Here is a 23,581-nt window from a genome sequence, read left to right as displayed (position 1 = left end):
CGAAGGAGAGCGACGTAAGCGAGTCAATCGAAGTCCTACACTCGGTGTTTAATTTTGCACGCAGGACTTCCATCTATTTTGTCTGTACTAAGCCTTTGACGGCGCCTCACTGGGCGTTGCTTTACGACTCGAGAATCTATGACCTACCTTGACAAAATCTCAGTAACTAGACACAGACTTATGGAACATATCTTACAGGTACATATTTTTAGAAATCAAATTTTTCCAACTCACCTCCATTAGCAAAATCATTTCTGCGCAAGCCTTCAAGTTCGTTCAGAATATATCAATCAAACAAAGGCTTATATTATTATTATTATACAATCTGCATGTCCATAGGGGGGAGGGGGGGGTTGCTGGGTTAGTTAGTTCTCTTTAATTAAGCCCCAATCGGACATGCCACTCTCAATTTGTTTCAAGCTATCGGATTGAATCCGCATTGGGTTCGAAAATTACGGTAATTTAGGAAATAGGTGGTAAATTAGCGATTTAGAACCCTAGATCCGATTTTTTATTAACCAAGGTCATAGATGCGAGTGGCTCAAATATAAAGTGCTCACAATTCAACGTGGTTTAATAGAGTATAGAAATAAAAAATAATAATTAGTATAAATTACCGACAGAACAGTCATCTAATTTATCCCAAAATTTTAATCGGTAATTAACCCGGTCAAAATTAATCAAAACCCCATGATTTCATGATAATGAATATAAAATGTATTTTAGCTATTTTAGAAGTTGGAAAATGTGAGACGTTGAAAATATTTGAGCAGAATATGGTACATGTGGCGTTTAAAAACCTCTAGACTTACTAAATTAGGAACTTTGAACAATGTAAACTTTACTTACGAGCATCTGAATCGAAAGGAGCGTGTAACAATAAATATACATTAGATGTTTAAAGTCGAAAATATTTGCATCTGACCATAAAAAATTGTCAGATAACCATTTTTCATCGATTTATATTGATAATACCATACGTTCGTATGTTCCATAAGTATGACACTTTACTATGCAATATTTACTTACCTATAGCTGGACCGAAAGGGGCGTGTAACGAAGAATATACATTAGATGTTTAAAGTTTCAGTTATCGTTCAAACCAATTTAATTTTATAATAAATTACTTGTGTCACGAGAAAATACTTACCTATATTGCCTGTTTTACGTAGTTTGAGTGAATAGAGGGGAAAATGAAATTGTCGAAGCGTAGAAAAAATGTAATGAAGATACTATATTAGTGAGAAAGGATATATTCCTTTTTCTGACTTTAAAATGGAATAGATGTAATTTTAGTAGCAGGAATGGCTAATAGCAGAAGTAAATGGGGGGGGAGTAAATATCAAGTTGAGTTCGCTTGGCGTCGAGTTATGGTTTTTTTTCACATTCCCAGAATCGCGTTTTTGAAGGGAACTTGCGGATGAATACACTTCCCCGAAACTATTTTCTTTTCGTTTGTCCAGGTTGAACAATTTTAGTTAGCTTTAATAACAATAATCTAAGCTTTGTCTATGAAGGGATGTCCACACTAAGCCTGTGGCTTCTTTACAGGTGAGTCGCTTAACAATGCATAGAGGGGTGGTGGCTAGCCTCTATGCCACAGCTAACCTACATCGCCCTATACTAACTATTACCGTTAACCGCTGCAAGTTTTGATGGAAAGGAGAAATCGGGTTAGACCGCGGAGGAAAACTCCTTTTAACAAGCGGGGGGAGAGAACATGCAAACTCTACGCGGAAGGATTTGTTCCCAGATTTTCACCCGGTGCCACAGTCCGGGATCGAACCCGGGATTCTCTTGCTGCGAGGCGAAAGCGCTAACCGCTACGCCACCCCACTCTTTATGGACGTGTGGTGGCGCGTGTAAGAAAATTTCTCTCGATTAGTTGCCTCTCTCTGATTGGAATAATTCAAATTTTGCGCCTCAGTCCGTGTTGTTTTTTCGGAAAAGGAACGCCTTGCCCTAGCTATAGATGGAGATAAGTACTTCCCTCTATTTACTTCTGCTAATAGGAATCATTGCGAAGCCATTTTCTCACGTTATCTAGGCGGATTTGGTCGCGAGAGCTAGACTAATCATAATGTGTGGCGTTGCCACCAATCAATGAAATCACAGTTAGAAAGACGCCATCAGAATTATGAGGCATGACGGGGATAGGGCCCGGCCCACAAAACCCGCATTGAAAATAACAAGTTATTTATATGGTGGCACAATGATTCCATTTTTAATGTATTTATTCCTAATAGATTTTTATTTGTCTGAAATCTGATAACTCACACATATAGAAAGCTTGTTTATTTTCTTCTATATTTCTCCATTGGAGCATCTGAGTACCTTTAATTTGAATCAGAAAGCGTCAAGCGTATAAATAATTGTTTTTATGGTAAAATTCGACAATCTAATTAATACGGGCGTTCAAATTAACCATGGGGACAAACCATTTTATCATTGTATGTCCAATGGTATTACATACAATGGTACTTTTAATTAGGTAAGCGTGAGTTTAAAAAGTAAATCCTACTCACACTGATTAACTGATGAAGCGTAATTGTTAAATGAAATGATCGTGCGCAACATTTCACATTAAATTTAATTGAAATTGAACCCAAGAATTTAGGGGCATTTATAAACAAGAAATGACTCTACTTACAGACTTTTTCTGAATGAGCGTAATTGTTTATTGAAAGGTAGAGTATAAAACATTAAATTTCACATTTAATTGGAATGGGATATAGTATTGAAATTGACTGGAATGAAATCACTTTTCACAGTTTTTAGCCACATCGTAGTATACGATGAGGCTCTAGTAATAGTAGTCGTGGCCGGAGTTTTCGCTTTCGTTCAGATTTTAGCTTAAAAGGAACTTTATATTATCACAATCCACCCATTGGGGTAACTGGGCTCGGTTAGAGATTTAATTTTAATTTAAATCTTTTCAGATCGCAGATTTCCTTTTTATTTATGTGCTAATTAAATAGATAACGATTTCCCCGTTTCCTACCGCGCTCCTCGTGTGTTTCGTTTTCGTTCGGTAGCTATCGCCATCTATGTTATGTTTGACTGGAATGTTTTGCGGTTAATTCAAATGTGGGTTTAGATAGAGCTTACATAGTGTTAAATGAGCGTTATGCGTTTGATCATTTTAGCATTGCTAAAGGTAATTCGAGGGGATAATCACTAAAATGGGTAATCACTATAACTAAACTTTCAATTTCAAAAGTTTCTGGGCATAAGTCCTGGTTAGAAATTTATAAGATGCGATAAGTGTGCATCGGCATAAGTCTATGTTGTAAACTCAACGAGGGGATTATCACTAAAACTATCTGTTCTTTGATTCGCCGGAATATTAGAATTACAGCATATGTAAATTTATACGGTTATAATTTTATCACTGTTTAGAGTAGGGCATCGAGGGGCTATTAACTCTGATTTTATGCACAGTAAATCATTTAAGCATTGAAAAAGATAGCGCTCTTCACTCATTAGGGTAAAGTATAGAGGGGTTATCCACTCATTAGGGTAGGGTATAGAGGGGCTGTGGTAAATTAAGATTTAATTTAAATGTCACCATAGAATTTAAGTTTGTTTTTGAAAATTTCCTTTGATAACTTCATGTCGAAGTAAAAAACCATTCCCGAGAAGTTTTCCCCTTTTCAGCGCCCCTAGGTTTATCTGGGCAACGACTCTTCAATAGAGAATGAAATGGAAAATTTCTCGGGGATTCACCGTCTTAGCTTGCCTCTCTTAATCCCCTCTTTTTTTGTATGGAACCACTGGGTAAAGAAAAAGGTAGTCTTGAAAGAAACTTTGTAGCGCGAGGAGCTAAGAATCTTTAGCCGAAATAAATTTCTTTTTTTTTTGGTTCATGTTTTACTTTAAAAATAGACGAATTCTTTTAACTAATAATCCCAGAACCGGCTTTAGATAATTTCAGTGTATAAGTTTAAAGCGCGCAATATGGCTTTATTTCACGGTTCCGAAACCGGGGACGTTTAGATAAAAGCAGTATAATTAGTTTATTAGAGATCGCGAGCGAGGTTAATACTTCGAGGAGACAAGAATTAAGTCCGAGAAGCGCCTTTAACTACGCACGATTAGTGAAGATGGACGACCCTGCAAGACTCGTAAGAAAAAGGGCATCATTAAGAAGTTCAATAACAAAGATGTGCAAGGCGATGGACAAAGAGACTGACCCTTCAGCACAAACGCCGCTAACGAATATTCAATTAACGACGTATAGATTGAAATTGGTGGAAAAACTCACCCAGTTAAAGTTAATAGACGAACAAGACCAAAATACGATTGTGAATCAAGACCTGTTCGACAAAGACCTACAAGAGAGCGAAGACATTGAAGATAAGGTGCGTCATTATCAAGCAGTCTGTATAGAGACAATTGAAGAGAACAATCGGTGCGCGAGTCACACGCCTTCGGTTGCGTCATCTCAGAACACCTTAATTACTCCATCCATTTCTACTCATCAAAATAACGGTGCGGTAATTAATGCAAACTCGCAGTGTAACAGTGTCGCGATAGGCCAAAATCAGTTAAGAAACGCGGGAAACGTGGCCTCGGTAAAACTACCAAGAATAAACGTGGAAAAGTTCTACGGGGAAGTTAGCCGCTGGCAAGAATTTTGGAGCCAGTACGAAGTAACTATACACAAGAAAGATATAGATCCAGAAGATAAGTTGGTCTTCCTAAAAAGTTACCTCGGAGGAACCGCGTTAACGTGTGTTTCCGGTTTAGCCATAACATACGGAGAAGCCATAGAGAAGCTAACTGACCGCTTTGGGAAAAGAGAAACGCTTATTCGAGCCCACAGAGACAAATTAAGGTCTCTCGAACCTGTTAAGAAATCTACGGACATCAAGGGTCTAAGAAGGCTCTTAGATACCTTGTCGATAACAGTAAGTGGATTGCAAGCTTTAAAAGTTGATTCTGAAAATTATGGCACGTTCATTATTCCTATGATTACGGAACTTTTACCGGAAGACATTGTTTTGAACTATTCTGTCCGGAGCCAAAAAGAGGGAATGCTTTGCATGAATAAATTGGTCGAGTTTCTCCGTGAAGAAGTCGAAAGTCGAGAACAGGCCGCGCAATTAAAGAAATCGTTCGGTTCTAACGAAAAAGGTAATAAACGGATTGATTCGGGTTTAAAAGAGCATTCAGGCCACAGGTCTAAACCCGCATCTTCAACATTCTCTTACACCACGGTCGCAAACCCCACAAAATTAGCCGCTAAATGTATATTTTGCAAGGAAGCGCATGATTTCACAACCTGCAAAAGGTTAACGGCTTCAGAAAGAAAAGAAGTACTGAAAGGATCCTGTTTCGTCTGTCTAAATGCTGGACATATTGCCAGAAATTGCTTTAAGAAAGGGATCAAATGCAAATATTGCACTAAACGCCATAGTCACGTGGTCTGTGGAAAGCAATACCCTGACGATCCCGTGGAAGCGACCTCGGAAGAAAATCAAGAGCAAGAGACCATAGTTTCAATGGCCATTACAGATCAAGTTGAACCGGAAATAAAACCGGTAATTTACCTTCAAACCGCTTGGGTTAAAATTTCAAATAACGGCAAGGAAGTTTCCGCGAGATGTCTCATCGACACTGCTAGCCAGAGGACGTATATAACGTCGAAGTTATCAAAAGAACTAAATCTTCCTGTTTTAGGAACGGAAACTCTTGATATTAATTCCTTCCCAGGAATCTTGACTAAAGTCAAGCGATCACGCGTTAAATTTTCCGTCGGAAGCATTTACGAAACAGAGTTAGCATGGAAGCGGTAGAAACCCCAAAAATAGGGGGCAAAATACCTAGTATGCCTAAAAACGAAATCGAAAGCTTGACTCAAGGTAAACGTTGGAAAATAGCGGACACGCCTCCTGAAGGACCACATGCGACGGATGAAGAAGTTTCCCTACTGATAGGGGCGGATTTTATATGGAAAATAACCACCGGTGAAGTAGAAAAGGCGAAGTAGAAAATCTCTCTACAAAACTCAAAGCCGTTGATACGATCTTTGGGTGGACTTTTCTTGGACCCCATGAGAACGCGAAGGGAAGCGTTACAGATACTAGCGTGTACAGCGTTAACGTATTTTTCACGCACGTGAACAATTCCCTGGAAGATCAAACTGAAGACGAACTTGTTTCTCAAAATCTGAAATCATTGTGGAATTTGGATTCTCTAGGAATTATAGACAAGTCGGAAGAAGACAAGGCTTATGAAGATTCTATTAACGAAAAATTCGAATCGACCGTCAAAATCGATGGGGAACGCTACATTGTTAGACTTCCGTGGAAACCGGAAGTGAAGCTAACAAACGATAACAAAGCCGTAGCCGAAAGAAGATTTTTCAATCGACTACGTAAATTTAGAAAACAACCCAAGTTGTTTGAGGAATACGCTAAAGTAATAGAAACGTATCTTCAACATGGGATGGCGGAACTTGTGGACACCCCAGGAGAAACAGAGCGTACGTTCTACCTGCCACACTCAGAAGTTGTCAACGAGCAGAGAACCACAACAAAAGTCAGAGTGGTATTTGACGGATCATCACACGGCTTTAACGCGCCTTCTGTCAGGAATTTTCTAAATGCTGGGCATCCATTGAATGTCGATTTGTTAGGCATGTTGATTAAATTTCGTAAAAACCGTATAGCCTTTACCGCGGATATCGAGAAGACTTTCCTTCAAGTACGTCTTGCCGAAGAAGATCGTGACGTAACTAGATTCTTTTGGATAGAAGGAAGAGAGTTGGATCCTAATAAGATGTCAATTATTACCCTGAGAATGACGAGAGTTCTCTTTGGATTAAACGCTAGCCCGTATTTGCTAGGAGCGACTATACGCCATCACATTGAAAAATACAAGGAAAAATTCCCTACAGCCTACAAACTATTGAGAGAACAACTTTACGTAGATGACGTGGGAGGGGGAGCGGATGACAATGAAAAAGCTTTAACCCTTGCCACTGAAGCGAAAGAGATTCTAAAAGAAGCCGGAATGCCTCTCCGAAAATTCCAATCTAACTCTGAGTGGCTTAATACGCAATTATTGGAAGAAGGAGAGTCTGGTCAACCACAGCCAGTATCATTTAAAGTTCTGGGAATAGCTTGGAAACCAAAACAAGATATATTCTCTTTCGAGGTTACAAGCCTATTGGAGTTTCTTAGATTGCAAAAGAATACAAAGCGATTCGTTTTACAAGCTTCTTCGAGGATTTTCGACCCAGTAGGATTTTTATCACCCTTCATTATCGTAGTAAAATGCCTATTTCAAGAACTGTGGGTACGCGGAACTAAATGGGATGAGCGTATCGATGACGACTTGATCGAACAGTGGAACACGTGGTGTCAAGATCTCACTAAACTTACGGAAATTGAAGTACCGAGATATTACGGCTATGGTCAAACAATCCAAATACATTGTTTCACAGATGCCAGTGAAAAGGCATATGGCGCCGCGATATATATCCGTTCAGAAAGTCAAGGAAAAGTAAAAGTCATCCTTGGCGCGTCGAAATCAAGAGTCGCACCTCTCAAGAAACTTTCGGTTCCCAAGCTAGAACTCATGACCGCGGTCATTGGCGCGAGGCTTACAAAAACTGTCGAAAAATACTTCAGCGAAGAAAAGCCGTCGAAATATTTCTTAAGCGATTCCACGGTAACGCTTTTGTGGATTAAAAGCAATGCTAAAACCTGGAAACCATTCGTACAGAACAGAGTTAGCGAAATACAACAAAGTACAGATCCTATCCTTTGGAATCATGTTCCAGGCAAGTTAAACCCAGCCGATCTTTTGACTCGAGGGGTTAACGCGAGCAAATTAAAAGAAAGCGAAACCTGGTGGAAAGGCCCGTCCTTTTTGTGGAAAGAACAATGTGAATGGCCGGCTCAGAAAAACGAAATCAAACCCAGTTTACCGGCTGAAGCTGAGAACGAACGCCGCGCGAAATACGAAAATTCTTCTGTATATTACGTAAACAATTTTCAAAGTCAAATAGAACCACTGCTAAGCCTAAAGAATCATTCAAAACTATCACGGGTAATTAGAGTGGTAGCCTGGATTAAAAGATTCGTCTTTAACGTCAGAAATAAAGACCAAAAGAAAACAGGAAAGATAAATACAGATGAGATATTGGAATCGGAAACTTATTGGGTTAAAACGGTTCAAAGAGAAACGTTCCCTCAAGAACTCGACGCTATTTCTGATAAAAAAGAATTTCTTCAAACTTCAAAAATCGCCGATTTAAAACCATTCATTGACCAGAATGGGATTCTCCGCATGGGAGGGAGGCTAGGCTTTGCAAACCTTAGCTTCGATGAAAAACACCCGATTATTTTGCCAAATGACCACGCGTTCACGATCTTGTTGATAAACAAACGCCACGAAGAAGTCATGCACATGGGTGTCAATTCCACGCTGTCAAGTCTACGTACGCGATTCTGGATTCCGCGGGGCCGCCAGGTGGTAAAAACTACCCTTTTCTAGTGCCTAACATGCGCGCGCGTGAAATCGAAAGCCCTAGCGAGAGAAACCGCGCCGCTTCTGCCAATTCGAGTTAATGAAAGCGCGCCTTTTGAAAACACGGGGGTCGACTTTTGTGGACCACTCATGGTCAAGTCGTATAACACCGATCAGAAAAGGTTTGTAGAATCGAAAACCTAAATCGCGTTGTTTACTTGTGCGGTAACACGAACCGTACATCTCGAGGTAGTCACTAGTTTGAGCGCGGAAAAATTCATAATGGCATTTAAAAGATTCGTGGCGAGACGCGGTGTGTGTCGCATAATGCTATCAGACAATGCGAAAACCTTCAAGAAGACAGAGAAAGAACTCAACAAACTCTGGAACAGTGTCCTGTCCCCGGAACTTATACAATATTTTGGGAAAAGAAAATTAAATGGTCCTACATTGTACATCGAGCTCCCTGGTGGGGAGGAATGTGGGAACGAATGGTAGGAGTGGTAAAGGGTTGCCTGAAGAAAGTAATTGGTCGTGCTTTGTTGGCTTACGAAGAATTGGAAACGTTGGTCATTGAGGCCGAATCTGTAGTTATCTATACAGCGATAAACAGGAGCCGTCACCACTCACACCTTCGCACTTCCTCTTGGGAAAAAGACTCGACACTCTGCCCCCTAGAAAGTTTAAGGTAGGCGAGTTATCCGTTAGTTATGGAGAATTAACTAAAAGGTGGAAGTACCGCCAAGAATTGTTAAATCGATTTTGGGTGAGATGGAGACAGGAATACTTATTAGAGTTAAGGTCTGCCCAAAAATCTGGGAAATTAGTAAAATTTGCTCGTGACCTTAAGATTGGAGACGTAGTAATTTTAAAGGATGATCGTTTACCACGTCATTTGTGGAAACTATGTAGAGTACAGGACCTACATCAAGGTAGAGATGGAATAATTCGTTCAGCAAGCTTGAAAACTAGCTTAGGAGGAGAAATTAAGCGACCCCTCCAGTTACTCTACCCTATAGAAATTTCAAATTAGGTACAGTCAAAAAAAAAAGAGAAAAATGAGTCTTTTTCAAATCCCCATTTTTGGGGGGAGTGTGGTAAATTAAGGTTTAATTTAAATTTCACCATAGAATTTAAGTTTGTTTTTGAAAATTTCCTTTGATAACTTCCTTTTAAGTGTATTTGATAACTTCATGTCGAAGTAAAAAACCATTCCCGAGAAGTTTTCCCCTTTTCAGCGCCCCTAGGTTTATCTGGGCAACGACTCTTCAATAGAGAATGAAATGGAAAATTTCTCGGGGATTCACCGTCTTAGCTTGCCTCTCTTAATCCCCTCTTTTTTTGTATGGAACCACTGGGTAAAGAAAAAGGTAGTCTTGAAAGAAACTTTGTAGCGCGAGGAGCTAAGAATCTTTAGCCGAAATAAATTTCTTTTTTTTGTTCATGTTTTACTTTAAAAATAGACTAATTCTTTTAACTAATAATCCCAGAACCGGCTTTAGATAATTTCAGTGTATAAGTTTAAAGCGCGCAATATGGCTTTATTTCAGGGGCTATTCACTCGTACGATGTGGCTACTATTACGAGCCCTTGGGCCATCTTGTTTTTAATGTCTATAACCAAGAAGAGATTTATACTGTATAATTATATAAATAAATTCCTTCTTGATATAACATAAAGGCCTACATTATTAAAAAGAATGTAAACTTCACTTACTAAAAGCTGAATCGAAGTAAGCGTGTAAAAAAGTGTATGCATTCATTAGATGTTTAAAAGTTTCGGGTTTCATTTGATAGTATTTGCAAATAGGGAGGGGTTCATATTGCGCTAACATACTTGAATAACATCATACCATAAGTTTATAAGACATAAGTCTGACACTACCTATAAACCCCACCTTTAACCAGTGGGCACGCGTGACTTGTTTAATTAGGAGCTTTGGACAATGTAAATTTTACTTACCATTAGCTGAATCGAAAGTAGCGTGTAACAAAGAATATACATAAGATGTTTAAAGTTTCAGTTTTCATTTGAAATAATTTGCAACTGACTTATGAAAAAGTCAGACAGCCATTTTTGATCGATTTCTATTGATAATACCATAAGTTTATAAGATACGTTCCATAAGTATGACTCTTCCTATACTTCGTAATGCTAGAGACTTACAGTTCGAGGTAGTTTTAGGGAAAACGGCAAGCGAGAATTGACTACACTCGGTTGCTTTTGCAGGACTTCCATCTTCCCATTTAGTGTGTACTAAGCCTTTGACAGCGCCTCACCAGGCGTCGCTTTATCTATGACCTACCTCACTCACTTCGTGACAAGCTCCAGTTTGTAACCAGTGACATATCTTATGAACTTATGGCATTATTCTATTATTCGAGTTATATATTACTTCTGTTACAAATAAATAAATACTTACGGTGTTGCTCTGTTTGATGCAGTTGGAGACAAAAGGAAAAATGATGTAATTAGATAAGGACGTGAAAAATTTAAGAAAGGCAACGAGTGTCTGTCCCTGTCCCTGTCCAACAGAATTTACATTTAATTTTAAAAAATGTAAACTTCTCTTACTTTTAAACGGTCTTCCGAATAACACTGTTCATAAAAAGTTTTAGTTTTCATTTGAAATAATTTGCAAATGAGGTTCATATTAGGCTATTTTTTTAAAATAATCCATTAACTATAAGTATGGCATTTAAAGAAGCATTCGTGAAAATGCTTAGACGAGATGTTAAGATATCCAGTACGCACATACTTGTAGTTATTCATATTCCAGCTATATATTACATCATAATTTTATAAGGTATGCACCATAAGCTTGACACTATCTATACTTCGTAGCGCTAGAGACTTACAGCTCGAGCTAGTTCGAGGGAGAACGACGGAAGCGAGAATTGATTGGCTACACTCGGTTAATTTTGCGGGACTTTTAGTCTGTACTAAGCCTTTGACATCAGTGCCTCACCAGGCGTCACTTTACAAGAATCTATGATCTATGTTAACTTATGGTGAACATTCTTATGAACTTATGATTACATCTATTACAAGAAAAACACTTACTATGATCGCCTTTTTTATGTAGTTAGTGTGAAAATGTAAAAAAAAAATAATGTTATTAGACGAAGACGTGTTCCAAGCATAGTTCGTAAATAGCTCATTTCCATCGATATGCGTAAAGACTAAGCCTTTTCGATGCATCCAGTGAGTGCGCATAGACGCTCCTGGCCCATTGGGCCGAATCCCATTAGACCGCATGTCCCATTGAACCGAATCTCATTAGACCGAATTTCCCATTGAACCGAATCTCATTAGACCGAATGTCCCGTTGAACCGAATCCCGTTGGACCCAATATAGCCAAAATGTGCGGGTTTATTATCTTAAAATTTTCATTGCTATTAAAAGATATATTTTTAACGCCGTATTTTAAAACTGAATTAAAAAATACCTCTTTTGGTTTAAATAAAATACCCTTGTCCATAAGCTTGCGTCTATCAATACACTTTACTATATAAATAATTATACTGTGATGGTCAAATCCCAAGTTTAAAAGGATACCTCTATTGTAACCGAGCCGAATCAAAGCCAACCTGAAATGACCCGTAAAACAATCAATATTTTGGAAAAGGCATATATTTATTGTTCAAGGAACTTAATAAATGCAGCGTTAATTGCTCCAGAATCTTTTTAAAAATAATTTGTTGGAAAAGGCCCGCTTTTATTATGCAAAGACCTCAATGAAAATAAAAATATTATTAAAAATCGGTTATCCAACCTAACCTAACCTAACCTAACCTAACCTAACCTAACCAAACCAAACCTAACCTAACCTAACCCAACCTAACCTAACCAAACCTAACCAAACCTAACCAAACCCAACCTAACCTAACCAAACCTAACCTAACCTAACCAAACCTAACCAAACCTAACCTAACCTAACCTAACCTAACCTAACCTAACCTAACCAAACCTAACCAAACCTAACCAAACTTAACCAAACCTGCTCTTCTGGAGGACCAGGAGCTCTGTCGGCCAGACTTGGGGCCTCAACCCCAAGGCTGTACACTGGCTCTATACTGGGATCATCAGACCCATACTATCTTACGGGGCACTTGTCTGGTGGACAAGGGTCCGGCTTAAGACGGTGCAGGCTGCCCTGCGCAAGCTTCAAAGGCTTGCCTGCATTGGTGTTACGGGGGCCATGAGATCGACCCCAACTGCTTCCCTGGAGGTGCTCCTTGACATGCTTCCTCTTCATCTCTTCATTGAGGAGGAGGCTGTCATGGGAGCCTACAGGCTCAACATTAGTGGCTGTTGGGTTCCAAGACTTTGGGATTACAGCCATACGAAGCTCTTTCGGGAGTACGCCGCACTTGAGCCGTCGCTTACGATGTGCTCTGACAAAACCGTTACCAGTTTTGATTTCACTAAGCCATTCAGTATCCACTTCCCCAGTCGGGCAGAGTGGACTTACCTGCTGCCTCTTGGCACTGGGGGTGAAACCATTTGGTTCACCGATGGCTCCAAGACTGATTCCGGCGCTGGCGCCGGCTATTACTGTCAAACCACAAGGGTCGGCTTTTCTGCTTGCCTGGGCACCTTCGCTAGTGTGTTCCAGGCTGAAATTGCCGCGATCTGTTATTGCGCAGATTACTGTATTAACAAAGGGTATACCGGACGGACTGTGAGAATTTATTCTGACAGTCAGGCTGCCCTGAACGCTCTGAACCAGTGTCAGATTTCTTCTCAACTGGTGCGTAGCTGCCTCGACCTGCTAGCGCGACTGGCATCCTGCAACAGGGTTCTGCTGTACTGGGTGCCAGGGCATAGCGGTTATTATGGCAATGAGCAAGCCGATAGATTTGCGAAAAGGGGTGCGGAGGCCAAGCTCTTGGGGCCGGAGCCGGCCGTCCCCATCCCTTACAGGCACGTCAAACGGTGTCTGCATGACAGGTTGACTGTCATACAAAATCAGCTCTGGCACAGCATGGAGGGCCAGAGACAGACAAAGTTGTTTGTCGATGGTCCCTGCAGGTCTCGTGCTAGGGACCTAATTTCGCTCGGCAGATGGGATATTAGGCTGGCCACCGGTCTTTTGACCGGGCATTGCCGGCTTAATAGGCACCTCCATCTGATGGGTTTTGCCGACGACCCTCTCTGTAGGTCGTGTCAGGAGATGGAAGAAACATCCGCCCACGTACTTTGCGAGTGCGACTACTTCGCCTCGCTTAGATTAGAATATTTTGATTCACACACCCTGGAACCCTCGAGGGTCTCCTCTCTCACGGTGGAGCGAATTCTTCGCTACGCTGCAGCTACAGGCCTATTCAAGGCCTGATTACGAGGATGCACAATATGCCTTTGGCATCGGTGCTAGGGCGCGTACCCTCCTCATCAACAAAAAAAAAAAAAAAAAAAAAAAAACCAAACCTAACCAAACCTAACCTAACCTAACCTAACATAACAGTAATGTTTTGGAAAAGGCATATTATTTGAGAAGTCAATGAAGCTAAACATCAATATTTTGGAAAAGGCGTAACATTGTTAAATGATTTATAAAACTAATATACTTTCGGTTGAAGGGAATTCGTTGCAATGGGATTCGATTGAATGGGAAAAAATTGCCTTTTTTATAGAAAACCGCCATTGGGCTAGATTTTAAAATACTGGCTAGAAATTTTCGGACGAATGGGATTCGTTCCAATGGTATTCGGTTGAATGGGCAGACTCCCGCATGCACGGCTATGGATCACCCCCCCCCCTTTCCTGTATATCCCGATGCTGAGGGTTGCCCAACATCGAAGAGGCTTATTGTGGTCAAGCCAATAGGTCAACTTGTTTTTATTTATTTAAAACCTGATAACTCACATAAATAAAAAATCTCTATTTTTTCATGATTTTTGCCTATAAATAAAATCAAAACGTCATTATTTTAGATTAATGATATTGTTAGTTTTTTCGGGTTTTTTTTGCATATTAAAATACAGTTCCCACACATTTCGACATATTAATGGAGTTAGTCATTTCAGGGTCATATTGACGTGACTCGGACCCTCCGAAACTGAACTAACTGCCTAATGCGTCACCTTTAGCTAAAAACACAATAAACGCTACTCACATTGATCTTCTAAAGATGCGTAATTGTTAATTGAAAGAAGCGTGTTAAACAAGCATTTCACATTGGACGTTGACAAACACGAAATGAATCTACTTACTGAATATTTCTGGTGGAAGAGTGTAAGACACGAAATTATTAAAATTCAAACTAAAGTAATTTAAGACGGAAGTCCAGAGCGACAGAAATTTAAATTTCTGATTTCTTAGGCTCCGAAACAGTAGCGATCGAGAGGTTATTCAGTATACCCACGAATTTATTCATTTAACATGAATATATATATATGTGCATTGACTAGTTAAACTACATATTCAGGGATAGGAGGGGCTTAGTACGCGTGACGTCAGAGAATTTCCGGTGGTATTTTAAAGCAGACGACGCTTAACGCTTCTGGAGCTGTTTTTCATTTACTTTATGGCCAAGGCTTAGTACTTCACCAACAGTTTTCAGTTTCAGATTAAGCAAAACATTGCACACACTTGCTATGACTTCCTTTAAAGATATTTATTCACGTATCAGCGATCATTTTCAATATTCAATTGACGCAGTTCGGTAAAAATAACTGAAAATTGTACGAGGCTCGGACAATCGTATTAAACTGGTCGTCTGCTGTTGGAACTTGAAACTTCCAGGTGTCATGATTTTGATTGGCTACCGCGTTGACGTTAAACGCGTGTGTAATAGAAAGGTACCTCCCACTCCAAAATAACGTGATAGAAAGGTTAATGATACACGTATATATTCGTATTAATGATTAATTCATGGTATAGAGACACGTCAGTACAGGATAAACCCCTCTTACCAAACGTCAGACCTCCCCTAGCCCAATCAGCTTTATTCCCCCACTATCCTTCTACTTCATGAAATCCTCTCCCATGTAGGGGTAAAAAGGAGGAGCCTTCGTGAAGCCCATCCCTTTTGCTGTTTCCCTATAATCTGTAAATCTACCATATTCATTCATCTTATGGAAAATTCGAGAAATGTCAGGGATTTGGTCTAAATCATCGACTTCCATGTCGGTAAAAGTTACGGAATAACCTGCCTATCCCCATTGTCGAATAAATATTACGCAAGACTAAAGAAAAATAATAACACAAACTTCCCGACTTTCACACTTGTTGAAGTTGATGTTATTCTATTCTACCGAAAAACGTAAATACTTACCCTCTATCGCTGTTAGTGAAAAATAGAAAATAAATGTATTAAAAGAAGTATATAATACAGCTCTTCGAGAGAAGTGTACCACCACAAAGCGGGGTAAGTGTATCATGACTTTTTTTCGTCTTTTTAGTGTATAAGTTGAATTTTACTTACGTATGAATTCTTGTCATTAAAAGTTGCGTGTAAAACGTAATTAAAATTTAGAATTTTCAAACGTAATTAAAATTTAGAATTTTCGAACGTAATTAAAATTTAGAATTTTCGAACGTAATTAAAATTTAGAATTTTCGAACGTAATTAAAATTTAGAATTTTCGAACGTAATTAAAATTTAGAATTTTCGAACGTAATTAAACTTTAGAATTTTCGAACGTTATTAAAATTTAGAATTTTCGAACGTTATTAAAATTTAGAATTTTCAAACGTTATTAAAATTTAGAATTTTCAAACGCAATTAAAATTTAGAATTTTCGAACGCAATTTATGAAAATAATTATTCAAATTAAGTTATACTTTTCCATTAAAGCTCTAAACAATCTAAATTCAGACTAGGGTAACGTTTTTCTAGTAATTAATTTCGGATAACATTTTAAAACTAACCTGAGTCTGAGAAGACCAACTGCACATTCAATATTGCAATAGTGAATACACCAAAGAGGAGAAACATTTTTGATATTTTTCCCATTACTGAGGTCGGCTCTAATAAATATATAAATAATACCCTGTATTAAAAGGATTGTGTTTATCCGATAAATCGGTAAATGAACCTCGAACTGATTAATCGGTAAAAATTGGAAAATTAGTCTGAAACCGATTAATCGGTAAAAATTGGTAAATTAATCTAAAACTGATTAATCGGTAAAAATTGGAAAATTAGTCTGAAACCGATTAATCGGTAAAAATTGGTAAATTAACCTAAAACTGCTTAATCGGTAAAAATTGGTAAATTAATCTAAAACCAATTAATCGGTAAAAATTGGTACATTAACCTAGAACCGATATAGATACATCGGTTAAAGTACAGTACCATATGGGGCAAAGATATCATATCGGTTTGTGCCCATCTCTAGAAATCACGAACGAAAATGCTTGGCCCTCCAGTCCGACTAATATTTGGACACACGAGAAAACAAGGCGACCCAAGAACTCGTAATAGTAGCCACATCGTACGAGTGAATAGCCCCTCTATACCCTACCCTAATGAGTGGATAACCCCTCTACACCTTACCCTAATGAGTGAATAGCGCTATCTTTTACAATGCTTAAATAATTTACCGTGCATAAAATCAGAGTGAATAGCCCCTCGATGCCCTACCCTAAACGGTGATAGAATTATTACCCGTATAAATTTATTTAATTGTAATATTCCGGCGAATCGAAGAACAGATAGTTTTAGTGATTATCCCCTCGATGAGTTTACAACATAGACTTATGCCGATGCACACTTATCGCTTGGCCAAGACACCCAAGGCTTAGTTTGATTTTACGAACGTATAGATGGCGCAGAAATTCAGTACATATTTTGAAATGCATAGTAGGATATCGATTGATTTTAGAGATTTTACTCCTAATTTTACTACCAATAACGGTTCCATAATGTCTAGTCACCAGTTGAAAACTGTCAGTGGAACCCCTCAATTTCTAAGAAAGATAATTGGGCAGGGAATTCAGAGAAAGGTTTTACAATAGGATAAGGAGTCGAATAGATAAAAATCTATGAACTTATCCTGAGGCTGTAATCAAAGACTAGAAAAATCTTTTCTCGTCATACTCTCGGGAAACGTTGCTTCAACTATAAGTTTATAAGATATGTTAAAGAAGTATGACACTACAGATACTTTGTAATGCTAGAGCCTTACTTAGAGCTAGTTCAACATCGAAAAGCGAGAATGACTACCGCGGTTTTGCAGTCCATCTTCCTATTTAGTCTGTACTAAGCTTGCAAATCTATGACGTTTCACCAACCATTACTTCATGGCAAGCTCTCGGTAACCAGTGACAAACTTATGGAACATATCTTATGAACTTATGATACTTCCAGTGGTATTATCGAGAAGACTAAATACACAAGGGGGGGGGGGCGTTGAAGACAAGTTTTGCCTTACTCTGTGATTTCAATCACCGTTTTCCTGTCGCTATAGCTTTTCAGTTTAGTATTAGAGACCTGCCACAAAGCGTCTATAAAGAGGGGTCTTATTCAGGAAAAGGGGGAGGTGTGCTAGTTGTTCTAGGGGGTAGAGGTCATTTAGTACCTTTTTTTTTTGAATGGGGAGAGGGGCATATTAACTTTACCTAACTCCTAAACTGTCCTTTATCGAGGGTGGACCTACCCCTTTCTTTCAATTTCTGCGGGAACGTAGCTACCCTACCTGGGCCCGGGATCATTATTTCTAGTTGTCGACCTCAATATCGGACGCGAAATTTCAATTGCTTGAATTTGTTTTCTGTCTTAAAAATGGGACGTAGTTCTAAACCACATCCTACTAAAGTGCAAGCGCTCACGTCTAGAGTCAAACAAGGGTTCGAGCCCTGTGACCAATAACTCAGCTGATATGGAAACAGTGAAATTACGAAAAGGTAGAAGGGCCAGTCAAACGATAGCTAAGAATAACCGGGAATAAGAGATAAAAACTGCCAACTTTTTATCCTGATTATCTAAGAAGAAAAAGTCCTTAAGGGCTACCCACTTTTTGAAAAAAGGTTCATCTAAAAATGTATTGAAAAAGACCAATGAAAAACACGCATATCACACCATAACAAAGTGTAGGCGAAAAAAAAGAACTAAATACACAACGATAGGCATACGATTTCCTGAATTTGACTTTTAGAAACGATACAAAATAAGTCAGTTTTTTAAATTTTGTGGCGAGTATATTTCCGAAATCCGAATTGAGATTTTCGTTTAGTTGTGTGCAACCGCACTTGTCAATATAGACAAACTAAGGCGGGCGGATACACAATTTTAAACATTATAGGAAATAATGTAGTTTGAACAAGTGCGCTTGAACATTACTATAATGCGTTCCTTATCTCAAGGGGTTATCTGTGGCTACAGGAGTAAAAAGGTTCTGTGGCTACTCTAGCGACCACCTTTGTTGTTTCATTTCCCTCCTCCTTATCTATACTGTCATCGCTGCTTGCCCGTAAATAATTCTATGACATTGACACTCGTTTACACCCCCATTTTATCCACCCCCATCGATAGTAGTTTTTTTGGGGTAATAGTTCCTACTGCAATTGAAATCTTAGAAATCCCGACTTAACTGACATCTATTGGTTTAGGCAACTTTAGCGGACCGAAGCGGTTTTAATTGAATAACTGATTTAGATTTCAACTTATACCATCCAAAATATCCAAGGATATAGGCCTATCGTTGCTTTATCAAACGCAAAAAAGCCTTCCTGTCTAACTGTTTTTTTGAATGAGTTACACGGGAAAATATTTTGATTGATGTTTTAATTAATTTTAAAATATCTTAAGTATTTAAGGCTTTAAAAACTATTTTAAGTACTTAAGAAAGGTATGAACTACTAGGAAAAAAATAAATTTTGGAGAGCTTTTAGTTTGATATAATGGCTTAAAGAATTATTTTAGTTTATTAATTGGATTTTACACTAATCCATTTGAAAATTATTTTAGGTTCTTAGGTATCGTAAGTATATTTCTATATAAAAATAAAATTCAGTGTATTTTTTAGAGCTACATAGGAAAAACATTAAGAAACTGGTGCTTTGCTAATTAATCAATATTTAATTAACTAATTAGCCAATAATATGGTTTTCATATTAGAGTATTAAAGAAATGTCCAAACTTACGAAAAAAAATCAGTTAGACTGTAATATTCTAAATCTGTAAGCACTGGACTGGATTTTAGAAGCTAAATTTTTGGTATACTTTGCCCTATACTTGCTTTTGCTTTCAAAATTTCCCTCGATTTCTTTGAATGTTAAAATAGGGGAGCGTGAAACTCTTATTGTCGACGGGTAAGAGGAATTTTTAAGTGAGGGTATATGGCTTAACCTAACTATCATAATTTCCTTCCTTTTAAGTAGACGAACGAAAAATATCACCTCACCACAATTCTCTCCCATTCACTTTCCCTTCAATGACGACCGAAAAAATTTTATACTGTCTAAGGCAGTTCTCTTTCACGACGCCGCCACCACCTTCACCGCTAACAGCAGGCCAGGTCAAACTAAGACCCACATCGTAGATGTTCATCATACGATGTGGCTAAAAAGCCAAAGTTTTCTTACCGGGAACAAGTTGAAGAGCGTAGAATTTCAAGTTGATGTTGAAGGGTTCTCCAAAAACGGAATGATTTTTCATTCGCAAAATAGGCCCTTTTATACGATGTTTTCCATGACAACAAATGGTGACTAATTTTATTATTTAAAAATTTATTGCTCTATTCTTTTTGACGACAAATGGTGATAGGTAACATTTTTTATTCAAAATTTATTGCTTTATTATCCTTGTCGAATGGTGATAAATATTTTAATTACAAAATAAATTTAATTTCAAATTCTTTTAAACCCGCTCAGCCTAGGCTGTTTTATTGGGTTTAACTATTTATTAATGAACACCTTTGAAGTTGAAATAATAAAAATCTTAAACTTTCTTTTAAAAAAACTATTTAGCTCTTTAATTTATCAGAATCATTTAAAAATTTATTGCTTAATACAATTTTCTAGTTGACAAGAGATAATAATTTTATTAGCTAAAAATTTATTTCTTTATACAATTTTCTAGTTGACAAGAGATAATAATTTTATTAGCTAAAAGTTTATTGCTTAATACAATTTTCTAGTTGACAAGAGATAATAATTTTATGAGCTAAAAATTTATTGCTTTATACAATTTTCAAGTTGACAAGAGATTGTAATTTTATTAGCTAAATATTTATTGCTCGGTTTCGAAATTTTCTTCTTCGTCTACACTTCATTATTGTAAATTGAGAGGATATTAATTAATTTCCTATTTGATTTCGCGATTTCACCAAAGATTTCGTGATTTTTCAAAGATTTCGTGATTTCGTGTGAAAAATTTCGCGAGAAGCGTACGGGATTTCGTGTAAATATCGAACCCCTCGCTTATGGGTGTATACGAATAAATTCAGGATTTCATTGTCTGGTCTCCATAAACCACTCTTCCATATTTACAATCACCTGTGTACGCTCTTCTCACTAAAGCTAGGTTCCCACTAGACCGAAAATGACGACCGAAAGCTTTAGCGCTGCGGCAAAAAATTAGTTTTACGCAGCCCTTCGACGGCAAGATTTTAGGTTGGTTCACACATACGACCGAATTCAGACCAAAAAGGGCGGTCGTCCGGTAGTCACGTGGCACGAGTTGGAATTGTTATTCGGAGCCAGAAGAACTTAAGCCTTGGCCTTTGATTTCCCATTGATGGTATCTTAATTAGGGAGCTTACTTCTACCAAATTAAGGTCAGAGATTCAAATCAGAGGTTTATTACGTACAAACACGGCAAAAGCGACTCGCGATCAAATTCGATTAGAGAATTCAGTCTCAAAAGTTCGTGACTTGCAAATGAGGCAATGGCGACTGGCGAGTTTAAAAATAAGCAAAAAACCTCAAAGCGGCGATAAAAAAAACTCCCCTATTATGACGTCAACAGAAGCTTCATCCCGAAACGAATTTTCATTGGTTATGAAAATAATTTTACGTCGTCCTCTGCGTCAAAAATAGAACACCAACAGGGTTGCCACGGCATTATCAGAACCAAATTCCCTGACTATTCTAGGTTTTCCCTGACCTTTTTCTGAGATTTTCCCTGACCTTTTTAGGCCGAGAGTGTGAATGTTTACAGCACGTTTTAAGTGTTTATGATTAAATAAACTCGATCTACATTAAGTTTTCCAATGTATTTGTTTCACCGAAATGAATAAGAAACATTTAAACTTTAAATAACAGTCCAAGAGATTTTTTAAAGGCATTAACTTGACATAAAAACAATTCTAGACAGCATTTTTAAGGATTGCTCTAGAGTTTACTCTGTCTTAAGAGATGATGAGGAGAAACTTTCAATAAAGATTTATCTCCAAAAATTTTACCCACTAAAATCAAATTCCCTGACTTTTCCCTGACCTTTTTGGCCCATTTTTAAATTCCCTGACTTTTCCAGGTTTTCCCTGACCCGTGGCAACCCTGACCAATTCTGTCCGACCGAAAGCTGTTTCGGTCGCGTTCTGCGGAAGATGTTTTGCCGCAGAGGTTTCATTGTTTCCGTCGGGTTTTCGGTCAAGTGGGAAATAAGCTTAACTCTACACAATGACAAGGGCATAAATCATTTTGCAATACCCCGTGAGGTTTCTAATGTGCTAAGGTTGTACTGCACCCAAGAACGATCTAAGGTTACACGTCGTCTCGTGTACACTATAATGTTACGAAGAGTGCCACATAAACTTGTGAACATGCCTGCCCAATTCGATACTCTCGGGATCCAGTGACCACAACACTATAAGCGGCCATTTTTAGCTTAGCATGGCGACTGGCGAGTTAAAAAAATAAACAAAAAAACCTCAAAGCGGCGATAAAAAAAACTCCCCTATTATGACGTCAACAGAAGCTTCATCCCGAAACGAATTTTCGTTGGTTATGAAAATAATTTTACGTCGTCCTCTGGCGTCAAAAATAGAACACCAATTCTGTCCGACCGAAAGCTCTTTCGGTCGCGTTCTGCGGAAGATGTTTTGCCGCAGAGGTACTTAAGCTAGATTCCCACTCGACGGAAAACACGACGGAAACACGGCAGAAAGGGGTTCGACCGAAAAATCTTTACGCCGAGCCCGATGGAATTTCCGTTCAGTCGGGCGTAAGTTGTGTTCTATTTTTTCGGTCGTCTTCGGCGTTACGCCGATGTCTCAGCCAATGAAATTATCCCACTGAAAACGTAATAAATTTCAAGAGCGCACCCACACGCGAGATCGATTGATAGCCGCCATTTTTTATTGTGGTTGACCAAGGCTTATCGGAAACACGCCACCAAGAAAGAAAAATTAAACTAACGGAAGTAAAAAGAGATATGATGTTAATAAGGAAGACTTTACCGAGGATGTTAGAAAATATCCCTTCTTGTACGATCTAAGCGACAAGGGGACAAAGATACCAATTCAGAGTGTGAAATAGATGTTGTGGAAACCACTCAAATCTGTCACGTGACCCAAAAATATCTACCGCCAAACTCAAAATTCAGATGTAGTGTGAATGATCTACCGCCGGACGCCGGCGTAAGTTAAATTTTCTACCGTCGGCTGTGTGATTTCCGCCGGTTTTTTTCGGTCAAGTGGGAATCTAGCTTTACAAGTCCCACAATTACGCTGCCGATTTACAAGACCCATAAATACGCTGCCAGTTTTCACGTCCCCATAAATACGCTGCCCGTTTACAAGTGCCATAATTACGGTGCCCGCTTACAAGTCCCACAATTACGCTGCCCGCTTACAAGTCCCACAATTACGCTGCCCGCTTACAAGTCCCACAATTACGCTGCCCGCTTACAAGTCCCACAATTACGCTGCCCGCTTACAAGTCCCATAATTACGCTGCCCGTTTTCACGTCTCATAATTAGGCTGCCCGTTTTCACGTCTCGTAATTACGCTGCCCGTTTTCAGGTCCCTCAATTACGCTGCTCGTTTTCGCGTCCCTCAATTACGCTGCTCGTTTTCACGTCCCATAATAACGCTGCTCGTTTTCACGTCCCATAATTACGCTGCCCGTTTTCACGTCTCATAATTACGCTGCCCGTTTTCAGGTCCCTCAATTACGCTGTTCGTTTTCGCGTCCCTCAATTACGCTGCTCG

At 38.7% G+C, this 23,581-nt stretch overlaps 1 protein-coding gene and 1 long non-coding RNA gene across 2 annotated transcripts in view; both read right to left on the bottom strand.

Moving 5' to 3' along the window:
• The window catches only part of LOC149681523 (centrosomal protein of 290 kDa-like), a 249,160-nt gene that overhangs the window by 127,593 nt on the left and 97,986 nt on the right, over positions 1-23,581 (bottom strand). The gene's annotated exons all lie outside the window — the stretch shown is intronic.
• LOC149681529 (uncharacterized) lies at positions 10,062-11,686 on the bottom strand. The gene is made up of 3 exons (XR_016365489.1): positions 11,542-11,686; positions 10,645-11,002; positions 10,062-10,565 (listed from the first exon to the last, which is right to left on the bottom strand). It is a non-coding gene; the product is annotated as an uncharacterized LOC149681529 (long non-coding RNA).

Source organism: Phalangium opilio, unplaced genomic scaffold (assembly GCF_054372755.1).
Source record: "Phalangium opilio isolate 3A_F unplaced genomic scaffold, DU_Popi_V2 ptg000038l_1, whole genome shotgun sequence".
Lineage (NCBI taxonomy): Eukaryota > Metazoa > Arthropoda > Arachnida > Opiliones > Phalangiidae > Phalangium > Phalangium opilio.
Note: the sequence above shows the minus strand (reverse complement) of the source record. Positions and strands in the feature narration are given on the sequence as shown.